The sequence below is a fragment of the Dermacentor albipictus genome, chromosome 8, assembly GCF_038994185.2.
Source record: "Dermacentor albipictus isolate Rhodes 1998 colony chromosome 8, USDA_Dalb.pri_finalv2, whole genome shotgun sequence".
Classification (NCBI taxonomy): Eukaryota; Metazoa; Arthropoda; class Arachnida; order Ixodida; family Ixodidae; genus Dermacentor; species Dermacentor albipictus.
In genome coordinates this window covers 109036363-109050694 of record NC_091828.1, presented here as the reverse complement: position 1 = coordinate 109050694, position 14332 = coordinate 109036363, and positions in this window count along the sequence as shown.

Below are 14332 nucleotides of genomic sequence, written 5' to 3'. Positions count from 1 at the left end.
ACAGTGGGAAGCGGATTTTAATTTACATAGTCGATATAAAAAGAAAACAGTTCTTAAAGATTGCAAGATGTAAGAAATATTTAAGTTTACAATTCCGTAGCTTTGCTACAAGAACGGTACCCGAATTCTGTCAATTGTCCCTCATAATTCAGCTAAAGGAGACAAAATTTATATGACACACACCTTTGTGAACTGTACGGCTCATTTGTGAACAGGAGTTTTGCAAAGCCTCTGTAAACATTGTAACATATTCACGCAAGCTCTAAATAATATCAAATTTGTCCACATTATGTACTCTAACCGATGTTGTTTAGAGAACTGCCATTTTTTTTTCGTGCATAGTTACGGATTTTTAAACTTCGTGCTTCTATTTTTTACGCTTACTCATATCCGTTATTTTTTCTAGCAAATATGCAAGTCCTAAATTGAAATTGCGCTTCTAACAGTCACAACAATCTAACTTTCTCTCTCAAGTGCAAGAAATTTAATTGTAATCGCTCCATGGGCTATCTCAGAAAGGCATTTCTGTGTCTTACAAGTTTTTTTTTTAATTGGCGGCAATGGCCATGGCACCCAAGAACAAGCATCCTCTAACAAAATAATATATTTTCTTTTTGTATCTTTCGGAAATATTTGTGGTGGTTGGTGGCCAGACTTTCTTCACCAAAGTTTTAGCACGGCAGCGCGAAGGTCAGATACTTTCGTGCCGCTGGCTCACGGGGCACCTTACGTAGCTAACGTTAACTACAGCAGTTCTTCGAGGAGCGCATGCTGTCGCGCGAGAGCTTCGTCGCGCCTGAAGGTGTCGATGCTATGACCGCTGGAGACGTTGCGTCATGCTTCTCTTGGTGGCGCCACCTACCACCCCATTTCGATGGGGACGCTCATAGCGTCCATTCATACACACGCCGGCTGTGCCGACGGCTACGGGGCACGTTCGTCTCCCAAGTCCGCTGTGCACCTCTCGTCGAGATTTACCGTTTCGTACACCACTGGCACCAGAAAGTTTCGCTTAGATGGATTTCTTCACTTCTTGAAATCTGGCATAATATTAAGGCGGATGGTCGGACGGATTAGTGTGGGGCCCCGGTGACGTAAACGGGCGAAGAAGAAAACGCATGTGCGAAGCTGTGCTCGTGCGTTCGCCATCGCGCTGTCGTCATTTCTTTGTCGTTAGGCTGTCGTGATTCCGCGGTCGTGCCGTGTTGGTCCCGCTGCCGACATCGTCGCACCATCGTCCTTTTCATCGTTTTTCATTCCATCATCATCGCGCCACCGCGGCAACGCTCTTGTGACGTCTACTATGTCGGCGGTAATTTATGTCACCGTCATCAAACACCGTTACGGACGTCAGCAGTAAATGTAGGAAGTAATTGCGAGTGTGTACATTTAGTCTCTTAGCTTCGCGTATGCTGCTCGCTTACCTGGACAACGATCATCAGTGGTTTCTCCAACAAGTTTTCTTACTATTCAATAAATAAAAGTTCATTCCGGCGACTGTTTGAGTGTTTCTGAGAAAAGAACTTGTCAGTTTGGCGAATTCAGCCCCGAAGACGAACTTTCAAATTTTCGCTAACCAGACAGTATTGAACTCAGCACTGCAACAAAGGGAAATATATTGTTCGTGACTTTTACGTTCTCCATAGTATGTGCTACAGGAAACGTGGACGACTCACCAAGGCCTGGCGCTTTGTATCGGAGAACTGTGCGACTTCCTCACAACTTTTCATTACTCTTGAGATTGTTATTCATAATGAGAAATAGGACGCTGCTCACAACGCGCTACTTACGTTTGTTCGTAAGAGCAGATGTGAGCCAAGCGCAGTGCCAGAAGTACTTATTATTCGTGAGCACGAGTGGACATTAACATGCGACACTTAAGAATAAAAAGCTTTGTGAATGCAATCTTTTAAGCGTGTAGCCCTCGCTTCAATCTATATACTGCGGCTTACCCTTGGCAGTGCTCTTATATCAAGTTCATATTCTGCCTATCAAAAGAAGTCCGAACTCATGCCATCCATTGTGACCGTAAAGCTCGACGGTAAGTTCTATTTTTCCTCGCAATATACGCAGGTAACTCTAACCCTCTGTGAGCAAGAGCCAAATATCTGCATGCGACGACATCTGATGACCCCGCATTCCTCTGATTACCATTAGCCTAATGGATCCGATGCACAGCGTGAATAATTTACGTACCTTTCTTTCCCCTACTTTTGTTCCAAGGTGCATGATTTCAAGTACAAAAATGCAGCTTTTGTATCAGCCCTAATTCCCTCCAAGAATTTCTTTCAGCTGAACATCAAAGGTCACGGTGTGCCGAACAGTACGACGTACCTTTTCTTTCATCGATTCTAAAGAAAACGAAAAGCTCTTATCGAACTTGAAAGACTTTCAATTCTGCAAGAAGACACTGTCTCGTTCTGTGAACAATCACTCTCCGTGTGCCGAAAGTAAACTGTCAGTTCTATTGTTCGCATGGTCATTTCAACAGCAAGGTCTTGTAGGTGTAAGCTGCTTCCTGTGATGTGACTGCTTCTGCGAAAACTATGCCAAAGCGCAGACTCACTGCATAAAACAATGCAATCTGATTGAAATTCCTCTCACCCGGCTAAATGCATAAAAAGAGCAATTTCTTGTAGTCGTTTTCGATTATTTGGAGTGAACATTCTAGAAGTAAAAGAGAATCGCGACGTGTCTCTGCTTGTTGTATAATAAACATGCGTTTTTCAATGGTTGCTTGCAGCTTCTTGCAGCCTTTTTGCAACTTTGACACAGACCAAAATGAATAATATTCCCCGTGAACAGTCACTTACTCTTAAAACAGAATTAGCGAGATCGCCTCTGAAGTAATGAATATGGCGCCTCAGGAGTGTTCAACAGCGCTTCTTCACTCATGTTTCTGTGTTGGCTATATACTTTAACTTTATTATTTTTCTCTCCGTTTATTTTCAGAAGGCGCAACAAGTGTTAACCATTTTCGAGTTGTAGGAGCTCTGTCGCAAAGGGAAGCCGCTGCTTCAGTGAAAGACCGACACTCTCAGAAACAAGGGTCTTTTCAGTTGATCCCTCGGCCCTCTTTACATCTTCTCCCACAAATGACCGGCCAAGAACCCTCATCTCTGTCATGACTGCCAAAAGAGAACAGACCATCCCAACTCATGGACATGCCGCAATTTCATCCCTGTTTGTCACAAGCAAACCCACATAGCCAGAGCGAGGGAAGAGGGAAGAGGGATATAAGGAAGGCAAGGATGTTAACCTGTCAAGAGTCTGGTTGGCTACCCTACGCTTGGAGAAAGGAGAAGGAGAAGACAGAACGGGTGCTTGCCATTTTGGCTATAATGTATGGTCGACAGATTCTTTAATTGTACCGCGCGATCGTCGACTAGTCGGCCAGTGAGTAACTGCTAACGGCGCTAGGCGACGGGGTCGGCAAAGGCTTGTTGATTCCTTGCTGACCTGGCTCGCACTTGCTGGTCTCGTCGCTGATCGCTTCTCACTGCTGATCACTTGGCTTTGGAATATGTCAAGAATCAAATTCGATTATATTCTTGCATTGCACTTCTAGAAAGCTGAGGGTAAGACGCTTGTAGCAAGGCACTGTATCAAAAAAGTAGGTCATCGGTGTAGTGTAGCGTGTTATTAAGAGGAAATCATAATATGTCTCATCGTTCAGTTCTCAATGGCTCATACACCAGTGAAACTCGTCGCCGGCACGAAAGCTACAAAAACTATCAACAATCGCTCATGCCCCTCGTAAGCACTCCTACCCTCGTAATCAAGGAAGATGGATGTTAGCGATGGATGATAAAGCGAATTAAGTGGATTGTAAGCGAATTAAAAGGGATGACTGAGTGGATTCATTGATTAAGATTGATGACTAAGCGATGTAAGAGGATGACTAAGAGAATTAAGAGGATGACTAAGCGAATAAATAGGATAACCAAGCTCATTAAGAGGATGATGACCAAAAATGGAAAAAACATAGAGATAACACCTATTATTTGCAAAATTATCGAATATCTCGTAACCACATAGTAGCTGTTATCCGGAGGCGGAAAAAATAATACAACGCATTCTTAATAAAACAAGCACAAGGCAATACCAAAAAAATGTGGGAAATTATAAAAGCAGTAATTGATAAACCAAATAAAAAACCAATCGCTCCTGAACATGCCGATGCCAAGTGCGCCGACACTTTTAATGCGTATTTTACTAGCATTGGCCCAAAACTAGCAGAGCGTATTCCAGTTACTGAAAGCAATGTCGACTGCCCCATCATCCACGCATGTTTTTCCTTGGATCAAGTGGACGAGCATACCATAACCTCAATAATATCAGGCATGCCTTGCTACAAAGCTACTGACCACCATGGCATTACTGTAAAAGCATTGAAAGACAATATGGATATTCTTGTGCCAGTACTCACTAAAATAATTAATAACTGTATAAGCCGAGGCACATATTCTGATATATTAAGGATAGCTAGAGTTTCTCCTATATATAAAAATGGTGACGTCAATGACCCTGGAAGCTATCGGCCTATCTCTGTGCTTAGCATAATAAATACTTTATTTGAAAAGGTAATCGCGACTCAACTAAAGCACTACCTAAACGAAAACAAGCTTCTAAGAGATTCCCAACATGGATTTAGGGCCAATCGATCAACGTCATCAGCAGTGTTAGAATTAACACAGAGTATATACACAGCTCTACACAAAAACGAGATTGCCGTAGGATTATTTTTAGATTTAAAGAAAGCATTTGACACGGTCTGTCATTCCATACTTCTAAAAAATTACGAACTTGTGGTTTTAGCGAAATTACAATGGACCTCTTTTCAAGCTACCTAAATGATCGAAAACAATATGTAAAATTTGGCTCCTTTGTTTCCCAGTATACTACTATAGTCACAGGAGTTCCGCAAGGATCAGTTTTGGGGCCCATACTGTTCTCGCTATATGCAAACGACCTCCCAACAATACTAAAGTCATCAAAATGTATCATGTACGCTGACGATACCACGCTATTATTTTCGGGTAAATCTCCTGAAATATTGCAGAACACTATAAACAGCGAGTTATCCAACATATCAACTTGGTTTGCTTGTAATAAATTAACACTTCACAGAGATAAGACAAAATACATAGTATTCAACTCCCGTTATTCCACGGGTGACACAATTGGCATGCAAATTCACCTTCTAAGTGGAACAATAGAACAGCTCGATCACATAAAATATTTAGGGGTATTATTGGACTGCAACTTGAACTGGAGACCACATATATCTAGTATATGCGCGAAATTAGCTTCGGCTAGCTATTTATTAATAAAATGCAGGGAATATCTTGACCTCAGCGTACTTAAAGTTGTTTACTTTTCCATATTTCACTGTCACATCACATACTGTTCTGAATCATGGTCTAGCACATATAAAACATACATAGATCCTGTTTTTCGGTTACAGAAAAGGGCCTTGCGCATTATGACATACACAAGCCCACATGATAATACTGACATGCTGTTCTGTCGTCTCGGTATATTACCTTTATCTCTGGCATGCGAAATGAAAGTTGCCATTTTGATTAACAATATCTTACACCAAGCCTGTTTATTACACCTAATCGCAATACAAGGGGTGCAACAAATATAAATTTTAACCTACCAATCACTCGTAACACGTATGGCCAACGACTACTTGAGTTTCATGGTGCTAAAATTTGGAATACAGTACCTCTTGAGGTAAAAATGGCCAACAATTTCGTGTCTGCTGTTAAAAAGATATACCTATCAAAAAGTGCGTGATTTTTTTGTCAGTCTGGTTCTCCACCTGTTTCATACTGTGCTGGATCTATTCAGAAAGCCTAAACACTTCAACACAGACCCTTGCAAATGTGTCACTTCTACGTATAATATGCTATCTCGGATTTTCATTGTGTATGTGCATGTATTCTCCTGACAGTTCTGTTTTATTACCATTGATTGATATGCACTGTTTTTCTTTTTTAATGTTTTTGATTGTATGTATCCACCCAACTGTGTTAGGTTGTATCATTAAAAAACTAGATAAGCGCATGACATTGTAGCTGCTACTACAAATATGACTATGGGCCTACACTAGCCTTTGGCTACAAGCCCAACAGTTCCTTTGTACAAATTATTATCAATGAAAAATATACTGAATTGAATTGAATTGAATTGAATTAAGGGCATGAGTAAACGGATTAGGAGGATGACTCAGCCAATTACAAGGGATGACTAAGCAAAGTAGAGTAAGCGAATTAAGGGGGATGACTAAGTGAATTAAGAGGATGAGTAAGCGAATTAAAAGGGATGACAAAGCTAAGTAGACTAAGCGAATTAATGGGGATGTGTACGTCATGTGTCCGTCTTTAAGGAATCCGCACTTGGGCTTTCGCCTTCAAGTCGTCTTAGGGATAGCATAAGAGAACCTGAGAATTTTTTTGCTATAACTTCCAGTAATTACGTTACATCTAACTTATCTTACTTTAGCCCAAGTTATAAGTAAACGAAATGAACGACGAATAATCAAGTTTGCTCGACTAATACTTGGAGCGAAATGCCTTGATAGCCTAGTTTGTGTACTTGCGAGCGAGTCATTTTCCCACACTGCTGACAAGTGTTAGTTGAATCATCATTTCGTTAGGGCCGCAAAGCTTAAACACAAGTGTCCTAAAAGTGCTAATTTCCGTACTTATACCGAATGGGTGTGGTATCTCTCCACGCGCACTAGGATGAATAATTAAAACGGTAATTACTGCGCGTTATTTTCTTGGCTAATATCCCGTAGCCATTGGTCGTGCATGCGGTCTGCGCCGCTTGAAGTGGACACGTTGATGCGAGATAGGAAGTGAGAAATCAGCAACAGACTCTTTAGAATGAGTTTGCTTACGCTAAAGAAAAGGTCAGCCAGCAAGTGCGAACAAAAGGCCTTTTATTTAAGGCGAACTTTCATGCGATAACTTGGAGCCATTATCGCGAGCAGAAGTTTCTCGATTGACGCACATATCGGTAGAACTTTCTAGGGGAACAATGGAACGCAAAGAGGTGATTGCATCCTGCGGTTATATATTTGTTCAGTTCAAGCACCTAGAACAAGCAACCCAGGTTGCGTTTGAGGACTCCCTTTGTTTCAGAGTTTATCCGAAGTAATAATACCAGATGGCGCTTCGAAATAAAAATGCCGGCACTTCAGCGTATAAATCAACATGCTACAATTATAGCAGTAGATGGACGTACTTGGAGCCCATACGTTTAGTCGCTTTATGAAGTAGCGCGATAAATGCTATTGTGTAAGTAGGTTTTTGTCTCTGCCGATGGCAAAAATGGAAGCCTTTTTTCCCCTGTCTCTCATCTGTAGTTTCAGAGGATAGTTGTCTTGGCAAGCTTCATTCGAGCGGTGGTGAACGTGGGTGCTCATCTATGGAATCTCTCGCAGAAAAGAGGACGGTACCACAAAGACTTTCTCGGTCTATAGAAAGGCGCAATGCTCGGAATGCTACACGCTGCTATCAATGCAATATTCAGGACTTTCAATGCAGTGCGCACAGTGCAATGACGGCCTTTAGTGGCGTCCGCATGTGTCTTAATCAGAACCGGGCTTCAGGAAAAGATTACATCGAACGGGTATCTTATACTGCAAGCAGCAGTGCAGAGCAAGAAACGAGAGTTCCTGTTCGCCTCTTTACGTGTGCTGCTTCGGTATACAGACACGAAACCACCGAAAGAACAGCGAATAATAGTATTGAAACATATTGGAAGTGATAACAGAGATAAAACATAACGATATTTCACTTGAAAAGCCTGAAATTTCAGCTATTATGCTATTGTCTTTTACTTTCTTTCGTTCTTTTTTTACAACTGCGGCAGTAGTGAAAAGCTTGAAAGTGGGTGCGCATGCTTGTGCGCTTGAGAGTCATTTCCGCTACCTCAATAAGTACGGCGGCAATAGTTGTTCGTATTGTATGGTGGTCGGGTACGTCATGATGTTCTTGATTAATCCCCGCCACGTGGCGGGTGAAAAAAAATTAGGCAGTTTTGCCAGTAGGAGGACGAAGTATCGAAAGCGATAACTAGATTCAGCTTTGCGCTGACGCTCCTCGGAGAATACGAGAGGGGATAGGGGATTGTGGCATGTTAGCGCAAAGCTGAATCGTTTCTAGCAAAAAAACAGCTTTCAATAAAAAAAAACAGGTTTAAGATAAATGAGTTTGTCTATTTCACATTTCTTAAAACACTAAATGTGTCATCCTAAATCTTATTGTGCGCAAACAAACAGGGACGAAGAATAGAAGAAACGCAAGGACGAGCGCTCGTCCTTGTGTTTCTTCTATTCTGCGTCCCTGTTTGTTTGCGCACAATAAGATTTAGGATGAATCTGTTCCAGCTAGGTCGACTCGCAGTCTTACTAAATGTTTGTTGTTTCTCCGAGCATTGAATTTCAGCAGCCTTTTTTTTAGACCACTGACTGGAGACAGGCTTTCATGTAATCCGTGCCGTTCTGACGTTTAATTACATATTTTTTTTTATAAATAGTAGAAAACTATGCATGCTTGGCTACCATGGAAAGCAAGACAACTACGAAAAAATACTGTAAGAAAGAGCGTTTCAAAAAATGTTTAGGAGGCATTCTGAAGCGCGAGGACACGCTATGCTTACTATCCCTGAACACTATCCCTACACAGATTATCCTTAGGCGCATGCTGGCCCTGCGTGTAGAGTTGGTACATCTGTGCTACGATGTTGCCCACGCTACCGGGGCATCGCCGGTAGGAAGATTATAAGCATGGCCTAACCCCGGACACCACTTTCGTCATTCCCAGAGATGGTGTGGGAGCGAAAACCATAACGTCCTTTCCGCATAAAAAGAGCGTTGGCTGGAGGCCCCCACCGACAGCTTCTCGTTTTTTATTTTTTTTTATGAAGGGCTACATACAAAGCTGTTGATTGGTAGGGATTTCACGGATTCATCGCAGCGCACTTTCTTTCGACTTAATTTTTGTCTGCTCTATCTTTACTTGGTGTGATTATATGTAAAAATGGTGGGCCGGAAAGAGCCGTCAGACGCGTGTGGCTTCGACGTTGTCCCAACTGTATAGCAAGTGTTAGGGGTAAGTTACGGGTAAGTTAGGGGTAAGCGTCGACGAATGCCGCTCCGTCCGTGGTCTCAATGCTGGCCAGAACGCGAAATGAACAGCCCAACTGTCAGGGGACGTCATGCAGCCGCCTAATGTGTGCGCTATACCCCCCGAAAAGATACGACTATCAAGAAACTGTTGGTGAAGCCGTGGAAACGACACACATACCCATATTAGCATGATATAGAAACCGTTTTTTAAACATTATGGATATTAGTGCATGAAATAGGTATAGCCATTGTTTATATACTAAGCACACTCAGCTTTCTTGACTAGTAAGGCAGAGAGCGAAGCTTGATGTAACAGGTGAGATTAAAAAAGAGGTTGCCTTCACTGTGTTAAAAACGTCAGTTGATCAAGAATTAAACATGTTCAATTAAATATGAATAAACGATACATACTAAAACATTGCTTGCAAATTGAATATGTTCAGTGTTTTAGGAATTAATGGACATTTCAGAAATACCCTGTGGCACGCAGCATAAAGATGTTCCTTGGCTTACGTAAAGAGCCCAATATTAATTGCATGATGAAAGAACCCCAGGTGGTCAAGATTAATCCGAAGTTCCCCACTACGGCGTGCCTCATAATGAAATCGTGGCTTTGGCACGTAAAACCGCAAAATCTAATCTAATGACTAATAAAAAGGCATATACAAATAGTAACCGAATTTCCGCTAATAAACTAATAGACAACTTGCTTTACGGCACATGCTGTTATTCACAAGTTGGATCAGACGAAATTTTGTAGTATCACTGCGTGTAACGATATGTGGCGGATGAGGCCTGTTTCGAGGCATGCGTTCTGAAATTGTGGGCGAAAACGCAGTCCAGTTCCAGTTATTTATTTCTTAACTGCATAAAAAGGCGCTTTATTAGGAAAAATAATCGGAACACTGCATTTTTACTCGAATTTCGTTGGTGTCCACCTCGGAACTTCTGACATTTTTAAAATTCATCTCCAGTCGAGGTGGCTCGAGAACGGACTGGCTTCAATTCCCAAAGTGCAATATATGTAAAGGGCAGGAAGTCGGCCACACGTGAAAGAGAGAGAGAGAGAGAGAAAGTGAGGGTGACGATTGTCTGTCCCGGAGAACCATCATTTGCACTTCGCTCCTTTCAAGAGGCAGGACGTGTGTCGAGTGAGCTCCGGAACGACACTTTGCATTGTGACGAACGCGGTTTAAATCATGCATCTGTGACTTCAAAGAGGTCCGGCGTAATGCGCTAACGCATTTCTGTCGAGTTTACTGCTATGTCGCCTCTGCATTTTATTTGTTAGTTACGCATTTCGATTTCATAAGCAAATAATGTCTGTCTCCTCTAGTATCGTTCGATGAGCTGACTTGTGCGACATGCTGCTAAGAGACAATATATTTTTTTTTAAATTTAACTCTGTAATAGAATTCTGGTACAGTATGACCTAGTTATTTCGATAAACAGGAGTATTTAACGCATCGATGAACTTGACAAAGCATAGAATCAACCAAGACACATAACATACTTCGTCCCACATGGCTTACTAGTATATATATACTCCAGCATATTTGCAAACAGAGGAAAAAAAAATAAGAAAAGGAGTATAAATGTGGTGATTAAAACAACAAAAAGGACACGAAAGTTTTTCCTACCTGCACCATCAAAATAACGCGGCATGTTTAGTCACAACAAAATCGTACACAAGAGGAAATGTAAATTGGTAAATGAAGCTGAAAACAACGCGTGAAACAATCAAAAAGTAGCACAAGCAGCCAAAACACTGCCAAATGGGCCCCGTCAATCGTCGGCCCCCTTGGCATGCTGGGCTGCAGGAGCACGAAAGCTGACGCACTTTTTACCGTCCAACTTCTCCTGTCCAGTCACTGCCAGCCTATTCTAATCACCTTCCTTCTTTGCTCTGCTTTTCCAACGGCTAATTTGTCTGTTTAGACAATTTTTGTCGTTGCCGGATACTCATCGTTACTCAAATTTTCTAGGTCACTCTGCAGCAGACGAAATACCGAAACGTCTGAGAAATACTAGACTCGTCTGAAAGCCCAAGAACGAACAAAAAGGCGAGACGAAGGTTAAGATTTCACGAGATTATTATTCTTGCAGAAGCAAGGAGATCACGGCACGCCAATTTCAGGAGGCTTTCCATTTAAACAAACAAAACAATTACGCAGTTCGAACCCACCTCTTGGAATATCTATGTGAACCGAAACACTTGCAAGCGAGTAATGAAATGCTATATATATTTTTTTCAAATATTATTCCTCCATCTTTGAAGAAAAGGAACGAAGGAGCCCGTGTCGCGGAAAATACGGCGTGGAAGTCCTGCGTCCGGCGTTGGATGTCGTTTCAGCAAAAATAATTCTTTCTACACATATATCCAGGCCTTCCATGTAACGCAAGGAATTGACTGAACTAATTGAATTTCTCAAGCTAAAACACATGGAAAACTTGTAAACTGCGACTTACACACAACCTACACATATAATAGCTCTCGGTCTGTAACTTCATTAAACGAGAAAACGTAATTCTGTTACCCGAAAACTCACACAAACCCCCTTTTTAGCGTCTCTGCAATTCATAGACTTGAGACGGCGTCCGCCATTAGCGTACGCCGGCGCGCAAATAGACAGTTGTAGTACTGCGTACGTTGCGTGCGTAAGATTGCTACGTTCTGCAAAGTGCGCATGTGCAGAACGCAACACGAACGGTACGTGATGCATACGCGGCCGCCGCGTACGCACGCATCCGGTTCTTGCCTGCGCACGTGGGGAGCCTTGCGTGCTGCTCTCGTGGTTCTCGTTTGCTCGGGAGAGCGCGAGAAAAAGGAGTTTCGCAAAATGGCGGCGTCAAAAGCGACCAGCGGTAAACTGTACTTTATCATGGCCTACGAGTTGGCCTTGCTGCGTGAACTTGCGGAACCCATTCCAGGATACTGCACGGCGGGAATGCATAGAAAAAAATATGAACTTTGTTTTGGAGAAAGTGGTCCATGTGCACTGTTTGCGCGCACATGTTACGTCACGTTGGCGAGAACAACACCGTCTATGGTTTGACTGGGTTTTCGACCGATGGTTCGACACAGCGGCGGACGCGGCTGACGCGCTCCAACGCGCCTGGCGTCTATAAACAGCCGCCCGCTTACGTACGTAGGCGTTTCCCAATACTAAAAGCCCTCACGTGACACGTGCTGCTACGTTCCGCAAAGCGCTTGCGTGCTGCATGCATATCATCATGGCGCAGTACTAAATCTGCCTAATATCTCAGAGTCCATGGAGCGGGGCGCCCGCTTCCTTGAAGCACTTCCAGATGGCGCTCGCCTCCGCCGCATCGCGGCCCATGCAAGGGGCCGCGTTTCTATCAGAAAGCCCACCTTCGTGCTGCCTATTATCTCAGAGTCCATGGAGCGGGGCGCCCGCTTCCTTGAAGCACTTCCAGATGGCGCTCGCCTCCGCCGCATCGCGGCCCATGCAAGGGGCCGCGTATCTATCAGAAAGCCCACCTTCGTCCTGCCTAATATCTCAGAGTCCATGGAGCGGGGCACCCGCTTCCTTGAAGCACTTCCAGATGGCGCTCGCCTCCGCCGCATCGCGGCCCATGCAAGGGGCCGCGTATCTATCAGAAAGCCCACCTTCGTCCTGCCTAATATCTCAGAGTCCATGGAGCGGGGCACCCGCTTCCTTGAAGCACTTCCAGATGGCGCTCGCCTCCGTCGCATCGGGGCCCATGCAAGGGGCCGCATTTCTATCAGAAAGCCCACCTTCGTGCTGCCTAATATCTCAGAGTCCATGGAGCGGGGCGCCCGCTTCCTTGAAGCACTTCCAGATGGCGCTCGCCTCCGCCGCATCGCGGCCCATGCAAGGGGCCGCGTATCTATCAGAAAGCCCACCTTCGTCCTGCCTAATATCTCAGAGTCCATGGAGCGGGGCGCCCGCTTCCTTGAAGCATTTCCAGATGGCGCTCGCCTCCGTCGCATCGGGGCCCATGCAAGGGGCCGCGTTTCTATCAGAAAGCCCACCTTCGTGCTGCCTAATATCTCAGAGTCCATGGAGCGGGGCGCCCGCTTCCTTGAAGCACTTCCAGATGGCGCTCGCCTCCGCCGCATCGCGGCCCATGCAAGGGGCCGCGTATCTATCAGAAAGCCCACCTTCGCCCTGCCTAATATCTCAGAGTCCATGGAGCGGGGCACCCGCTTCCTTGAAGCACCTCCAGATGGCGCTCGCCTCCGTCGCATCGGGGCCCATGCAAGGGGCAGCGTATCTATCAGAAAGCCCACCTTCGTCCTGCCTAATATCTCAGAGTCCATGGAGCGGGGCGCCCGCTTCCTTGAAGCACTTCCAGATGGCGCTCGCCTCCGCCGCATCGCGGCCCATGCAAGGGGCCGCGTATCTATCAGAAAGCCCACCTTCGTGCTGCCTAATATCTCAGAGTCCATGGAGCGGGGCGCCCGCTTCCTTGAAGCACTTCCAGATGGCGCTCGCCTCCGCCGCATCGCGGCCCATGCAAGGGGCCGCGTATTTATCAGAAAGCCCACCTTCGTCCTGCCTAATATCTCAGAGTCCATGGAGCGGGGCACCCGCTTCCTTGAAGCACTTCCAGATGGCGCTCGCCTCCGTCGCATCGGGGCCCATGCAAGGGGCCGCGTTTCTATCAGAAAGCCCGCCTTCGTGCACAGCGTTCGCCGCGAGCGCTTCTCGGTAAACCTTACGGTTACATACAATGCTGTTGCCGGGAAGCGTGAGAATCAGTACGGGATCTTTGAATGCTATACCGTTACACTCTTAAGAGGAAGCTTTAGCTCGGGTGCTCCTGTCTAAATGCATGTAAAAGGAGAATCCGTTTTTCTTGGCAACCACGGCACCAAATTTGGCCAGATTTGTTGCTTTTAAACTGAAACCTAAAATATAGTGACTGCTTGCTCCGAATTTTTTATTTGGGTCGTCAATATTTCATTGAAAATTCGCAAAAATCGAAAATTTTCAGAAAACGAAACTATCAAGTTTACAATCATGTAACTCAGAAATAAAAATGACACGAAAATACTGTGAATCGCATATAACAGTACATCTAAAGCAGACGAAATTGATATGTTACACGCAAGTGTCAGAAAATTTAGTATTATGGAAATACAGCCTTTGCAGAAGCCTTGTATACAACGTAGCAAATTCATGTAAGATATAAAAT